Source organism: Oncorhynchus clarkii, chromosome 17 (genome assembly GCF_045791955.1).
Source record: "Oncorhynchus clarkii lewisi isolate Uvic-CL-2024 chromosome 17, UVic_Ocla_1.0, whole genome shotgun sequence".
In the NCBI taxonomy this organism is placed as follows: Eukaryota; Metazoa; Chordata; class Actinopteri; order Salmoniformes; family Salmonidae; genus Oncorhynchus; species Oncorhynchus clarkii.
Window position 1 is genome coordinate 18,914,829 of NC_092163.1, and position 16,463 is coordinate 18,931,291.

The 16,463-nt window shown below is 46.9% G+C and overlaps 1 pseudogene; it reads right to left on the reverse strand.

Moving 5' to 3' along the window:
• Window positions 1-320: 320 nt before the first annotated feature.
• Window positions 321-16,463, reverse strand: part of LOC139369626 (endonuclease V-like) — a 36,276-nt pseudogene continuing 20,133 nt past the window's right edge.

Here is a 16,463-nt window from a genome sequence, read left to right on the forward strand (position 1 = left end):
GAGAGAGAGACAGAGAGAGAGAGAGACAGAGAGAGAGAGAGACAGAGAGAAGGAGAGAGAGACAGAGTCAGAGACAGAGAGATAGAGAGAGACAGAGAGAGAGAGAAGGAGAGAGAGACAGAGACAGAGAGAGATAGAGAAAGGGAGACATCAATACCAGCAATATATCTGTTTGAAATGGGACTGTGTTTTATTTCCGTCCACAGCATTGGGGACTGCAAAAGTGTTAGTATTTGTAAGCCACGGCAAATGCCTGCAATGAGTGCTTTACCTGTGTGTGTCTGTGTGTCTGCTGAAACACCTACCCATCTCCTCTATGCTCAGGTGTCTGCAGCAGTTGGGAAGTGGACACGCAGGTACTCTCTGGAGCGCATGTCCGCCTGCAATCCCAAAGAGATAGCAGAGGGGTTAACTTCTGCTGCCGTCAACACCACCGATTAGGCCTCTGTCTTAAAACCCGTCATAAAACCGCACACCTGTGTATTCTGCAATATCTCCGTGAATGTTTGAGTTATGACACTACACCTCTCAACTTAGAATCCCCCCGTCCTCCTCTGCATAGGATTCGAAAAAAAGCAGCCTAAAACAAATCAACAAGAACACCCTCACAAAGATGTGCTGCATGCTTCATCTCGACATGACAATGCCAACGATTCATCCATCAAATTGCTTTAAAAACTCATCTACAAATGTTTATTTGATTTCCGACTTGCCTTTGTTCTTGCTACGTGACTCAGTAAGAGTTGTGGATTGTGTGTGTGTGTGTGTGTGTGTGGTTGTGCTTTGGCTGTAAGTGTATGCGTGTGTGTTTCTATGCGTATGTGTGCGTGTGTGGTTGTGCATTAGCTGTAAGTCATGGATGGTATAAGGTCGGTATGAGGATTTAGAATGAACGGGGGTTGAGAACGTGTTTGGTAATGAATGTGTGGCCTTGGTAAAGCCCAAGTGTCAGTTACCTTAATGAGAACCGTCAGAGTGTGAATTCCACTGGGGATTTTTCTTCTCTCTCTGTCAATCAGCAAGGACCCGAGTCACTCCATTTGCAGCTGAAGCCCCTGAATTACCCAGCACCTGCATGAAAACGTGTGTACACACACACTGGCACATAGACAGACACTGTGCACAGACACACACAAAAAAGCTTCACAACCATGGTGAACAGGCACTCAAACAGATCTTAAAACACCCCCCAAAAACATCATAAAAGACCCGTGTTAAACTTAGATTCATCTGGAGTCTGCTCCCGTAGCTGTTGGCGTGGGGCACACAGAAATAACAGGTGGGTTACAACTTCCTCATTATCATAACTTCCCATAGCACTCAGCGAAGCACAGAGACAACACTCGGCTGATTTGCCACTGCTTTGGATGGGAGTGGGAGAGAAAGAGAATGAAAGCGAGACAGAGAAAGAGAGATGTGGGTGATGCATTGGCGTGTGGTTGAGGGTAGAAGGTAGATAAGGTAGTGGCAACAGAAATGAAGGGATCTGATTGAAGCTTTGTCCACCAGTCTCCCGTTGTCACCCGTAGAGCTCTTACACTGGGCACAGGACAGCTCAGCTGTGGCCTTGGCACCATCTCACACAAACATGTACATATGCATGCCCGCACGCACACACATGCATGCAGACATGTTTACGCACACACACGCGGCATGCATGCACACACACTCTCTCTCTAACTCTGCACCCTGGCCTCATTCCACTGGCCTGAGGCACGGCTATTGCTTTCCCCCTGCAGCAGTTTGTCTGGCTACACTATCCCTCTCTTCCTCTCCCTCCCTCCACCCCTCTCCCTACTCCAGTGGGACTGGGTTTCTGGTTCAAGCTGAAAATGTCAAACAGAAATATATTAACATTTAGAAAACCTGAGGGTTTCAACAAGCTGCACCGTTTAATGCTGCAGTGGTATCACCTCCGCCGAGGGATAGAAAGCACACCTGCAGAGTGAAATCGTTCAAAGTAACTTATTTCTTTCTGCCATATTATGAATATGAACTATTTTGGCAATATTTCACACATGACAAAATATTAATAATTGGTGATACTTGCTCAGGGGTAAAACGCAAGTTGTGTGGCGTGTAGGCTAGTTCAAATCCCTGGTAAGACCGTACACTTGCGCATGATGCGCTCGAGTAAAGAGTCAAATGTTGAGTCACATCTCCGAGCCTTCGTCAAGAAATCTTACCGTACACCCTGATCACCCGCTACGGTAGAACACTAACCACCTTAAGTGAGATGTATTTGTCGCACTCAATCCCCATCCACGATAACACAGCAGGAAGAGGACAGAAGTTTGTGTGATGACTCTGCTGGTGTAATTCCTCATAGTTAGTGTCTAGCCTCTCTCCTGCATTGTGTGTTTTCTGCGTCTGCACTGTCATTTGTTTCCATAGAGGAGAGGAGATCAAATGTACTGGATACAGGACCTGGGTTCAAATACTATTTGAAATCATTTCAAAGCTGATCTTGATTGAGCTTGCCTGGATCAATGGACCAATAGAATAGTCCAAGAAAATGATTATCGCCCATCTGACACTCCAGGCAGGAGTGTTTGAACCCAAGTCTGCAGTAGACTGAATGTGTTTGGGTTTGAACCCAGGTCTGCAGTAGACTGAATGTGTTTGGGTTTGAACCCAGGTCTGCAGTAGACTGAATGTGTTTGGGTTTGAACCCAGGGCTGCAGTAGACTGAATGTGTTTGGGTTTGAACCCAGGTCTGCAGTGGACTGAATGTGTTGGGGTTTGAACCCAGGTCTGCAGGAGACTGAAACTGTTTGGGTTTGAACCCAGGTCTGCAGTAGACTGAATGTGTTTGGGTTTGAACCCAGGTCTGCAGTAGACTGAATGTGTTTGGGTTTGAACCCAGGTCTGCATGAGACTGAATGTGTTTGGGTTTGAACCCAGGTCTGCAGGAGACTGAATGTGTTTGGGTTTGTACCCAGGTCTGCAGTAGACTGAATGTGTTTGGGTTTGTACCCAGGTCTGCAGGAGACTGAATGTGTTTGGGTTTGAACCCAGGTCTGCAGGAGACTGAATGTGTTTGGGTTTGAACCCAGGTCTGCAGTAGACTGAATGTGTTTGGGTTTGTACCCAGGTCTGCAGTAGACTGAATGTGTTTGGGTTTGAACCCAGGTCTGCAGTAGACTGAATGTGTTTGGGTTTGAACCCAGGTCTGCAGTAGACTGAATGTGTTTGGGTTTGAACCCAGGTCTGCAGTAGACTGAATGTGTTTGGGTTTGAACCCAGGTCTGCAGTAGACTGAATGTGTTTGGGTTTGAACCCAGGTCTGCAGGAGACTGAATGTGTTTGGGTTTGTACCCAGGTCTGCAGTAGACTGAATGTGTTTGGGTTTGAACCCAGGTCTGCAGTAGACTGAATGTGTTTGGGTTTGAACCCAGGTCTGCAGGAGACTGAATGTGTTTGGGTTTGAACCCAGGTCTGCAGTAGACTGAATGTGTTTGGGTTTGAACCCAGGTCTGCAGTAGACTGAATGTGTTTGGGTTTGTACCCAGGTCTGCAGTAGACTGAATGTGTTTGGGTTTGAACCCAGGTCTGCAGTAGACTGAATGTGTTTGGGTTTGAACCCAGGTCTGCAGGAGACTGAATGTGTTTGGGTTTGAACCCAGGTCTGCAGTAGACTGAATGTGTTTGGGTTTGAACCCAGGTCTGCAGGAGACTGAATGTGTTTGGGTTTGAACCCAGGTCTGCAGTAGACTGAATGTGTTTGGGTTTGTACCCAGGTCTGCAGTAGACTGAATGTGTTTGGGTTTGAACCCAGGTCTGCAGTAGACTGAATGTGTTTGGGTTTGAACCCAGGTCTGCAGTAGACTGAATGTGTTTGGGTTTGAACCCAGGTCTGCAGTAGACTGAATGTGTTTGGGTTTGTACCCAGGTCTGCAGTAGACTGAATGTGTTTGGGTTTGTACCCAGGTCTGCAGTAGACTGAATGTGTTTGGGTTTGAACCCAGGTCTGCAGTAGACTGAATGTGTTTGGGTTTGAACCCAGGTCTGCAGGAGACTGAATGTGTTTGGGTTTGAACCCAGGTCTGCAGTAGACTGAATGTGTTTGGGTTTGTACCCAGGTCTGCAGTAGACTGAATGTGTTTGGGTTTGAACCCAGGTCTGCAGTAGACTGAATGTGTTTGGGTTTGAACCCAGGTCTGCAGTAGACTGAATGTGTTTGGGTTTGAACCCAGGTCTGCAGTAGACTGAATGTGTTTGGGTTTGAACCCAGGTCTGCAGTAGACTGAATGTGTTTGGGTTTGTTTTGGGTGGGTGGGTGTTGTTAATGTGTCAGTGTCAACAGACAGAAACACAAAGCTCTGTGGGGGTTGAATTATTCAAAGGAGAGGGGAGAGAGAGGGCGAGGGAAGGACAGCAATAGATTGGAGGGGGGAGAGAAAGAGAGAGAGAGAAAGGGAGAGAGAGACATATGCTGAGAAATGAGACAGGCATGCGCACCCACACAGACACACACAAACATTAACAAAAAGAGTGAGAGAGACACAATAGGCATGAGTTTCTGTACGTAGACTGTGTGTGTAGCTGCTGCAGTAGGAAGAGAGAGACGCCCACAAAACACAAAACACAGATTAAAGCCTTCCCTTTAAACAAACACAGAAGCCAGAGTCCCAGCGGGGACACCGGCACACAAAACAACCATCAGCATCCCTTTACCTCTGTCTACAAAGACCCACCCCGGCCCAGCGCTAACGCTGCCTCCAACAATCGCTCACTTCCAAATTCCATTTGTTACGGCAACAACCTGGGGAGCAGCATTTCCTGTTGATTCGGATGCAGAGCAGAGTAATGGATGAGTATCTCACCTCAGGGCTCTCAGGGCCGCGGGAAACACAATGTTACAGGGCAGGTGTGATGAGCAGAGCAGATATAGGTATAGAGTTATGGTAGAACTAGAACGGCCAACCAGAGTGGAGCTCCCGTTCGGCCACCCAGAGTGGAGCTCCTACTGTAGTTGTGAACTCCTACCAGAATCATGACATTTACACTCCTGAGGCAAATGTTCATATTTGCTGTTGAATAGAACGACTACCTCACTAGAGCAGCGAGTCATTGTTTGTTTTAGGTGTTTTTCACCCATCTATCCTTTTAACGTTGTTACCCTGTCTGCAGGACTTTTAACGTTGTTACCCTGTCTGCAGGACTTTTAACGTTGTTACCCTGTCTGCAGGACTTTTAACGTTGTTACCCTGTCTGCAGGACCTTTAACGTTGTTACCCTGTCTGCAGGACCTTTAACGTTGTTACCCTGTCTGCAGGACGTTGTTACCCTGTCTGCAGGACTTTTAACGTTGTTACCCTGTCTGCAGGACTTTTAACGTTGTTACCCTGTCTGCAGGACTATGTTACCCTGTCTGCAGGACTTTTAACGTTGTTACCCTGTCTGCAGGACTTTTAACGTTGTTACCCTGTCTGCAGGACTTTTAACGTTGTTACCCTGTCTGCAGGACTTTTAACGTTGTTACCCTGTCTGCAGGACGTTTAACGTTGTTACCGTGTCTGCAGGACTTTTAACGTTGTTAACATGTCTGCAGGACTTTTAACGTTGCTAACATGTCTGCAGGACTTTTAACGTTGTTACCCTGTCTGCAGGACCTTTAACATTGTTACCCTGTCTGCAGGACCTTTAACGTTGTTACCCCGTCTGCAGGACTTTTAACGTTGTTACCCGGTCTGCAGGACTTTTAACGTTGTTACCCTGTCTGCAGGACCTTTAACGTTGTTACCCTGTCTGCAGGACCTTTAACGTTGTTACCCTGTCTGCAGGACGTTGTTACCCTGTCTGCAGGACTTTTAACGTTGTTACCCTGTCTGCAGGACTTTTAACGTTGTTACCCTGTCTGCAGGACTTTTAACGTTGTTACCCTGTCTGCAGGACTATGTTACCCTGTCTGCAGGACTTTTAACGTTGTTACCCTGTCTGCAGGACTTTTAACGTTGTTACCCTGTCTGCAGGACTTTTAACGTTGTTACCCTGTCTGCAGGACTTTTAACGTTGTTACCCTGTCTGCAGGACGTTTAACGTTGTTACCGTGTCTGCAGGACTTTTAACGTTGTTAACATGTCTGCAGGACTTTTAACGTTGTTAACATGTCTGCAGGACTTTTAACGTTGTTACCCTGTCTGCAGGACCTTTAACATTGTTACCCTGTCTGCAGGACCTTTAACGTTGTTACCCCGTCTGCAGGACTTTTAACGTTGTTACCCGGTCTGCAGGACTTTTAACGTTGTTACCCTGTCTGCAGGACTTTTAACGTTGTTACCCTGTCTGCAGGACTTAACGTTGTTACCCTGTCTGCAGGACGTTTAACGTTGTTACCCTGTCTGCAGGACTATGTTACCCTGTCTGCAGGACTTGTAAAGTTGTTACCCTGTCTGCAGGACTTGTAAAGTTGTTACCCTGTCTGCAGGACTTTTAACGTTGTTACCCTGTCTGCAGGACCTTTAACGTTGTTACCCTGTCTGCAGGACTTAACGTTGTTACCCTGTCTGCAGGACTTAACGTTGTTACCCTTTCTGCAGGGCTTAACGTAGTTACCCTGTCTGCAGGACTTTTAACGTTGTTACCCTGTCTGCAGGACGTTTAACGTTGTTACCCTGTCTGCAGGACTTTTAACGTTGTTACCCTGTCTGCAGGACTTTTAACGTTGTTACCCTGTCTGCAGGACTTTTAACGTTGTTACCCTGTCTGCAGGACTTTTAACGTTGTTACCCTGTCTGCAGGACTTTTAACGTCGTTACCCTGTCTGCAGGACTTTTAACGTCGTTACCCTGTCTGCAGGACTTTTAACGTCGTTACCCTGTCTGCAGGACTTTTAACGTCGTTACCCTGTCTGCAGGACTTTTAACGTTGTTACCCTGTCTGCAGGACTCTTAACGTTGTTACCCTGTCTGCAGGACGTTTAACGTTGTTACCCTGTCTGCAGGACGTTTAACGTTGTTACCCTGTCTGCAGGACGTTTAACGTTGTTACCCTGTCTGCAGGACTTTTAACGTTGTTACCCTGTCTGCAGGACGTTTAACGTTGTTACCCTGTCTGCAGGACGTTTAACGTTGTTACCCGGTCTGCAGGACTTAACGTTGTTACCCGGTCTGCAGGACTTAACGTTGTTACCCGGTCTGCAGGACTTAACGTTGTTACCCTGTCTGCAGGACTTAACGTTGTTACCCGGTCTGCAGGACTTTTAACGTTGTTGCCCTGTCTGCAGGACGTTTAACGTTGTTACCCTGTCTGCAGGACTTTTAACGTTGTTACCCTGTCTGCAGGACCTTTAACGTTGTTACCCTGTCTGCAGGACCTTTAACGTTGTTACCCTGTCTGCAGGACTTAACGTTGTTACCCTGTCTGCAGGACTATGTTACCCTGTCTGCAGGACTATGTTACCCTGTCTGCAGGACTTTTAACGTTGTTACCCTGTCTGCAGGACTTTTAACGTTGTTACCCTGTCTGCAGGACTTTTAACGTTGTTACCCTGTCTGCAGGACTTTTAACGTTGTTACCCTGTCTGCAGGACTTTTAACGTTGTTACCCTGTCTGCAGGACTTTTAACGTTGTTACCCTGTCTGCAGGACTTTTAACGTTGTTACCCTGTCTGCAGGACCTTTAACGTTGTTACCCTGTCTGCAGGACCTTTAACGTTGTTACCCTGTCTGCAGGACGTTGTTACCCTGTCTGCAGGACTTTTAACGTTGTTACCCTGTCTGCAGGACTTTTAACGTTGTTACACTGTCTGCAGGACTTTTAACGTTGTTACCCTGTCTGCAGGACTATGTTACCCTGTCTGCAGGACTTTTAACGTTGTTACCCTGTCTGCAGGACTTTTAACGTTGTTACCCTGTCTGCAGGACGTTTAACGTTGTTACCGTGTCTGCAGGACTTTTAACGTTGTTAACATGTCTGCAGGACTTTTAACGTTGTTAACATGTCTGCAGGACTTTTAACGTTGTTAACATGTCTGCAGGACTTTTAACGTTGTTACCCTGTCTGCAGGACCTTTAACATTGTTACCCTGTCTGCAGGACCTTTAACGTTGTTACCCTGTCTGCAGGACTTTTAACGTTGTTACCCGGTCTGCAGGACTTAACGTTGTTACCCTGTCTGCAGGACCTTTAACGTTGTTACCCTGTCTGCAGGACTTAACGTTGTTACCCTGTCTGCAGGACTATGTTACCCTGTCTGCAGGACTATGTTACCCTGTCTGCAGGACTTTTAACGTTGTTACCCTGTCTGCAGGACTTTTAACGTTGTTACCCTGTCTGCAGGACTTTTAACGTTGTTACCCTGTCTGCAGGACTTTTAACGTTGTTACCCTGTCTGCAGGACTTTTAACGTTGTTACCCTGTCTGCAGGACTTTTAACGTTGTTACCCTGTCTGCAGGACTTTTAACGTTGTTACCCTGTCTGCAGGACTTTTAACGTTGTTACCCTGTCTGCAGGACGTTTAACGTTGTTACCCTGTCTGCAGGACGTTTAACGTTGTTACCCGGTCTGCAGGACTTAACGTTGTTACCCGGTCTGCAGGACTTAACGTTGTTACCCTGTCTGCAGGACTTAACGTTGTTACCCGGTCTGCAGGACTTTTAACGTTGTTGCCCTGTCTGCAGGACGTTTAACGTTGTTACCCTGAGTGCAGGACTTTTAACGTTGTTACCCTGTCTGCAGGACGTTGTTACCCTGTCTGCAGGACTTTTAACGTTGTTACCCTGTCTGCAGGACCTTTAACGTTGTTACCCTGTCTGCAGGACCTTTAACGTTGTTACCCTGTCTGCAGGACTTAACGTTGTTACCCTGTCTGCAGGACTATGTTACCCTGTCTGCAGGACTATGTTACCCTGTCTGCAGGACTTTTAACGTTGTTACCCTGTCTGCAGGACTTTTAACGTTGTTACCCTGTCTGCAGGACTTTTAACGTTGTTACCCTGTCTGCAGGACTTTTAACGTTGTTACCCTGTCTGCAGGACTTTTAACGTTGTTACCCTGTCTGCAGGACTTTTAACGTTGTTACCCTGTCTGCAGGACCTTTAACGTTGTTACCCTGTCTGCAGGACCTTTAACGTTGTTACCCTGTCTGCAGGACGTTGTTACCCTGTCTGCAGGACTTTTAACGTTGTTACCCTGTCTGCAGGACTTTTAACGTTGTTACCCTGTCTGCAGGACTTTTAACGTTGTTACCCTGTCTGCAGGACTATGTTACCCTGTCTGCAGGACTTTTAACGTTGTTACCCTGTCTGCAGGACTTTTAACGTTGTTACCCTGTCTGCGGGACTTTTAACGTTGTTACCCTGTCTGCAGGACGTTTAACGTTGTTACCGTGTCTGCAGGACTTTTAACGTTGTTAACATGTCTGCAGGACTTTTAACGTTGTTAACATGTCTGCAGGACTTTTAACGTTGTTACCCTGTCTGCAGGACCTTTAACATTGTTACCCTGTCTGCAGGACCTTTAACGTTGTTACCCTGTCTGCAGGACTTTTAAAGTTGTTACCCGGTCTGCAGGACTTAACGTTGTTACCCTGTCTGCAGGACCTTTAACGTTGTTACCCTGTCTGCAGGACTTAACGTTGTTACCCTGTCTGCAGGACTTAACGTTGTTACCCTGTCTGCAGGACTTAACGTTGTTACCCTGTCTGCAGGACTATGTTACCCTGTCTGCAGGACTATGTTACCCTGTCTGCAGGACTTTTAACGTTGTTACCCTGTCTGCAGGACTTTTAACGTTGTTACCCTGTCTGCAGGACTTTTAACGTTGTTACCCTGTCTGCAGGACTTTTAACGTTGTTACCCTGTCTGCAGGACTTTTAACGTTGTTACCCTGTCTGCAGGACTTTTAACGTTGTTACCCTGTCTGCAGGACCTTTAACGTTGTTACCCTGTCTGCAGGACGTTGTTACCCTGTCTGCAGGACTTTTAACGTTGTTACCCTGTCTGCAGGACTTTTAACGTTGTTACCCTGTCTGCAGGACTTTTAACGTTGTTACCCTGTCTGCAGGACTTTTAACGTTGTTACCCTGTCTGCAGGACTATGTTACCCTGTCTGCAGGACTTTTAACGTTGTTACCCTGTCTGCAGGACTTTTAACGTTGTTACCCTGTCTGCAGGACTTTTAACGTTGTTACCCTGTCTGCAGGACGTTTAACGTTGTTACCGTGTCTGCAGGACTTTTAACGTTGTTAACATGTCTGCAGGACTTTTAACGTTGTTAACATGTCTGCAGGACTTTTAATGTTGTTACCCTGTCTGCAGGACCTTTAACATTGTTACCCTGTCTGCAGGACCTTTAACGTTGTTACCCTGTCTGCAGGACTTTTAACGTTGTTACCCGGTCTGCAGGACTTAACGTTGTTACCCTGTCTGCAGGACTTTTAACGTTGTTACCCTGTCTGCAGGACTTAACGTTGTTACCCTGTCTGCAGGACGTTTAACGTTGTTACCCTGTCTGCAGGACTTTTAACGTTGTTACCCTGTCTGCAGGACTATGTTACCCTGTCTGCAGGACTTGTAAAGTTGTTACCCTGTCTGCAGGACTTGTAATGTTGTTACCCTGTCTGCAGGACTTTTAACGTTGTTACCCTGTCTGCAGGACTATGTTACCCTGTCTGCAGGACTTGTAAAGTTGTTACCCTGTCTGCAGGACTTGTAATGTTGTTACCCTGTCTGCAGGACTTTTAACGTTGTTACCCTGTCTGCAGGACCTTTAACGTTGTTACCCTGTCTGCAGGACTTAACGTTGTTACCCTGTCTGCAGGACTTAACGTTGTTACCCTTTCTGCAGGACTTAACGTAGTTACCCTGTCTGCAGGACTTTTAACGTTGTTACCCTGTCTGCAGGACGTTTAACGTTGTTACCCTGTCTGCAGGACTTTTAACGTTGTTACCCTGTCTGCAGGACTTTTAACGTTGTTACCCTGTCTGCAGGACTTTTAACGTTGTTACCCTGTCTGCAGGACTTAACGTTGTTACCCTGTCTGCAGGACTTAACGTTGTTACCCTTTCTGCAGGACTTAACGTAGTTACCCTTTCTGCAGGACTTAACGTAGTTACCCTGTCTGCAGGACTTTTAACGTTGTTACCCTGTCTGCAGGACGTTTAACGTTGTTACCCTGTCTGCAGGACTTTTAACGTTGTTACCCTGTCTGCAGGACTTTTAACGTTGTTACCCTGTCTGCAGGACTTTTAACGTCGTTACCCTGTCTGCAGGACTTTTAACGTCGTTACCCTGTCTGCAGGACTTTTAACGTCGTTACCCTGTCTGCAGGACTTTTAACGTTGTTACCCTGTCTGCAGGACTCTTAACGTTGTTACCCTGTCTGCAGGACGTTTAACGTTGTTACCCTGTCTGAAGGACGTTTAACGTTGTTACCCTGTCTGCAGGACGTTTAACGTTGTTACCCTGTCTGCAGGTCGTTTAACGTTGTTACCCTGTCTGCAGGTCGTTTAACGTTGTTACCCTGTCTGCAGGACTTTTAACGTTGTTACCCTGTCTGCAGGACGTTTAACGTTGTTACCCTGTCTGCAGGACGTTTAACGTTGTTACCCGGTCTGCAGGACTTAACGTTGTTACCCGGTCTGCAGGACTTAACGTTGTTACCCGGTCTGCAGGACTTAACGTTGTTACCCTGTCTGCAGGACTTAACGTTGTTACCCGGTCTGCAGGACTTTTAACGTTGTTGCCCTGTCTGCAGGACGTTTAACGTTGTTACCCTGTCTGCAGGACTTTTAACGTTGTTACCCTGTCTGCAGGACGTTGTTACCCTGTCTGCAGGACTTTTAACGTTGTTACCCTGTCTGCAGGACCTTTAACGTTGTTACCCTGTCTGCAGGACTTAACGTTGTTACCCTGTCTGCAGGACTTAACGTTGTTACCCTGTCTGCAGGACTTAACGTTGTTACCCTGTCTGCAGGACTATGTTACCCTGTCTGCAGGACTATGTTACCCTGTCTGCAGGACTTTTAACGTTGTTACCCTGTCTGCAGGACTTTTAACGTTGTTACCCTGTCTGCAGGACTTTTAACGTTGTTACCCTGTCTGCAGGACTTTTAACGTTGTTACCCTGTCTGCAGGACTTTTAACGTTGTTACCCTGTCTGCAGGACTTTTAACGTTGTTACCCTGTCTGCAGGACTATGTTACCCTGTCTGCAGGACTTTTAACGTTGTTACCCTGTCTGCAGGACTTTTAACGTTGTTACCCTGTCTGCAGGACTATGTTACCCTGTCTGCAGGACTATGTTACCCTGTCTGCAGGACTTTTAACGTTGTTACCCTGTCTGCAGGACTTTTAACGTTGTTACCCTGTCTGCAGGACTTTTAACGTTGTTACCCTGTTTGCAGGACTTAACGTTGTTACCCTGTCTGCAGGACTTAACGTTGTTACCCTGTCTGCAGGACTATGTTACCCTGTCTGCAGGACTTGTAAAGTTGTTACCCTGTCTGCAGGACTTGTAAAGTTGTTACCCTGTCTGCAGGACTTTTAACGTTGTTACCCTGTCTGCAGGACCTTTAACATTGTTACCCTGTCTGCAGGACCTTTAACGTTGTTACCCTGTCTGCAGGACTTAACGTTGTTACCCTTTCTGCAGGACTTAACGTAGTTACCCTGTCTGCAGGACTTTTAACGTTGTTACCCTGTCTGCAGGACGTTTAACGTTGTTACCCTGTCTGCAGGACTTTTAACGTTGTTACCCTGTCTGCAGGACTATGTTACCCTGTCTGCAGGACGTTTAACGTTGTTACCCTGTCTGCAGGACTTTTAACGTTGTTACCCTGTCTGCAGGACTATGTTACCCTGTCTGCAGGACTTCTAACGTTGTTACCCTGTCTGCAGGACTTTTAACGTTGTTACCCTGTCTGCAGGACTTTTAACGTTGTTACCCTGTCTGCAGGACTTTTAACGTTGTTACCCTGTCTGCAGGACTTCTAACGTTGTTACCCTGTCTGCAGGACTTCTAACGTTGTTACCCTGTCTGCAGGACTTAACGTTGTTACCCTGTCTGCAGGACTTAACGTTGTTACCCTGTCTGCAGGACTTAACGTTGTTACCCTGTCTGCAGGACTTAACGTTGTTACCCTGTCTGCAGGACTTAACGTTGTTACCCTGTCTGCAGGACTTAACGTTGTTACCCTGTCTGCAGGACTTTTAACGTTGTTACCCTGTCTGCAGGACTATGTTACCCTGTCTGCAGGACTTTTAACGTTGTTACCCGGTCTGCAGGACTATGTTACCCTGTCTGCAGGACTTAACGTTGTTACCCTGTCTGCAGGACTTTTAACATTGTTACCCTGTCTGAAGGACTATGTTACCCTGTCTGCAGGACTTTTAACGTTGTTACCCGGTCTGCAGGACTTTTAACGTTGTTACCCGGTCTGCAGGACTTTTAACGTTGTTACCCGGTCTGCAGGACTTTTAACGTTGTTACCCGGTCTGCAGGACTTTTAACGTTGTTACCCGGTCTGCAGGACTTTTAACGTTGTTACCCGGTCTGCAGGACTTTTAACGTTGTTACCCGGTCTGCAGGACTTTTAACGTTGTTACCCGGTCTGCAGGACTTTTAACGTTGTTACCCTGTCTGCAGGACTTTTAACGTTGTTACCCTGTCTGCAGGACTTTTAACGTTGTTACCCTGTCTGCAGGACTTTTAACGTTGTTACCCTGTCTGCAGGACTTTTAACGTTGTTACCCGGTCTGCAGGACTTTTAACGTTGTTACCCGGTCTGCAGGACTTTTAACGTTGTTACCCTGTCTGCAGGACTTTTAACGTTGTTACCCTGTCTGCAGGACTTTTAACGTTGTTACCCTGTCTGCAGGACTTTTAACGTTGTTACCCTGTCTGCAGGACTTTGTGTGACACTGGACACATCAGTGTGCTTTGTCTGGTCAACAATTCACCCCTTTGGGTACAGTAAATCTTAACTAAATTGAATTGATTACTACTACTAGCCCTAACTGATTGGCAATGGTCAGTGCCACAAGACTGGCGCTGTTCCTGAGCTGCAGTAATCAACTTCCCTGGTGAGCTCTCTGAGTCCTTCCTCCCTAAAGGAAAGAGAGCAGAGTAGTGTTATGTCTTTAGCATTAGTTCCTTGTTGTCCATTAACAACTTCATGTCTTCCTGTCAGTTAGTATGGATTTCTGCTGTCCGGAGATAATTATCAGACAAGCGGATGTGGCCATATATATATATATATATATATATATATATATATTGTCTGGTAATTATCACGTGTGTGCGCGCACACACACACACACACACACACACACACACACCACTGGGAGTGTGTGAATGGTGCGGCGTTATTCACTGTACGGTCTGCATGGCCTCCGTCAACATTTGGTGAAAGGACTCTTACTGTCCATTAGCTTTGTTTGTGGCCTCATTAGGAAAGTCTAGGAAGAAGGGAGTGTGTGTGTGTGTGTGTGTTATTGACACAGACCTGTCAATCTTCCTCTCAGGGCGCGAGTGGGTGAGATGGAGAGCTTCATCATGTCCGTGTAAAAGCGCGTGTTCCTCCGTACTCAACGCACTGTGCATACAGACTCTGCTGCAGTGCCTTGACTCTTCCCTCAGCCCTCTGCACCATCAACTCTTCACTGCAGACTCCAACCATGATGTCACCTTTCTCTTTCATCTCTCTCTCTCTCTTTTAACTGTAGAGATCAGACAGACTGAGGGTTTTTCTTTCTCTCAGCTTTAACAGGTACAGTGAGGAGGGGAGAGGAAAGAGAGGAAGGGAGGAGAATAGAAGAGAGGAAAGGAAAGAGGAGAAGGGAAAAATGAAAGAAGGGAAGTGGAAAGGACAGGAAAAGATAGGAGAGGAGAAGAAGAATGGAAAAAGAGGCAAGGGGTTTAAGTTTACATTCTGAACAGATGCCACTGCAACCTAGTTAAAATTATTTTGCTACAGTATGATCCCCAACCCATCTCACATGAACGGTATACATGCCCAGGTCCTTAACCCAACCTGTCAACCCAAATCCCTGCTTCCGGTGCCCCAAAACACCTCATTAACGTACACGCTCCAATTTGTCCCTCTTCCTGAATGCATAAACGATGCCTGTGCCCTTATTTGGCAAACCTCTGCCACCTGCTCCTGTGTTTGGGTCCCAACAGTAAACTGCAATTAAACGCTGAGGAGCACGAGCATATTGTTGTTTCCACAGCACAAGAAAACTTGGCAACCTGTCGCTGCTGGCTCTGAGCTATCATCAGTGTGTGTATGTGTACACACCTGTTTGAGTGATGGCTGGCAGCAGTACAGCTTATCAAGGGTCAACGTTGATGACCGTCTGGAGAGAGAGAGAGGTGTAGAGAGAGAGAGAGACAGGTGTAGAGAGAGAGAGACAGGTGTAGAGAGAGAGAGACAGGTGTAGAGAGAGAGAGACAGGTGTAGAGAGAGAGACAGGTGTAGAGAGAGAGACAGGTGTAGAGAGAGAGACAGGTGTAGAGAGAGAGACAGGTGTAGAGAGAGAGACAGGTGTAGAGAGAGAGACAGGTGTAGAGAGAGGTGTAGAGAGAGAGAGGTGTAGAGACAGAGGGGTGTAGAGACAGAGGGGTGTAGAGACAGAGGGGTGTAGAGAGAGAGAGGGGTGTAGAGAGAGAGAGGTGTAGAGAGAGAGCTATAGAGAGAGGTGTATAGAGAGAGGTGTAGAGAGAGAGGTGTAGAGAGAGAGGTGTAGAGAGAGAGGTGTAGAGAGAGAGGTGTAGAGAGAGAGGTGTAGAGAGAGAGGTGTAGAGAGAGAGGTGTAGAGAGAGGTGTAGAGAGAGAGGTGTAGAGAGAGAGGTATAGAGAGAGAGGTATAGAGAGAGAGGTATATAGAGAGAGGTGTAGAGAGAGAGGTGTAGAGAGAGAGGTGTAGAGAGAGAGGTGTAGAGAGAGAGGTGTAGAGAGAGAGGTGTAGAGAGAGAGGTGTAGAGAGGGAGGTGTAGAGAGAGAGGTGTAGAGAGAGAGGTGTAGAGAGAGAACGAGATAGACAAAGACAGATAAGTGAGATGAACCAAATAAAGCTGGGAACGAGAGACGAGGGAGAGAGTTGAAGAGAGGGAGAGAGTTGAAGAGAGGGAGAGATACGAAGAGAGAAAGAACAGAGTGGTTATCTCTCTGCCAGTCCCCTTGCTCTCAGCGATGTCCAGGTTCAATCTTATTGGACAAACCCCTAGCACCCACTAAACACATTAGCACACTCACTGATGAAATGAACACACACAGGAGGAGATGAGTTAGCCAAGGATACACTACTGCTGCAGCTCTCCTGGCAATATACTGAGAATACAGGTGTGTGAAATGCTGTGTGTGTGTGTGTGTGTGCTGACTGCAGTGGAGAAAAATGACAGTGAGAGACAGAGAGAGGGGGTAGAGAGAGCGAGAAAGAGTGAGTGAGTGAGTGAGTTTATGTACATGTGTGTGTGTGTGAGAGCACTGGGTGCAGTGCAGGGCTGATTTTGACAGG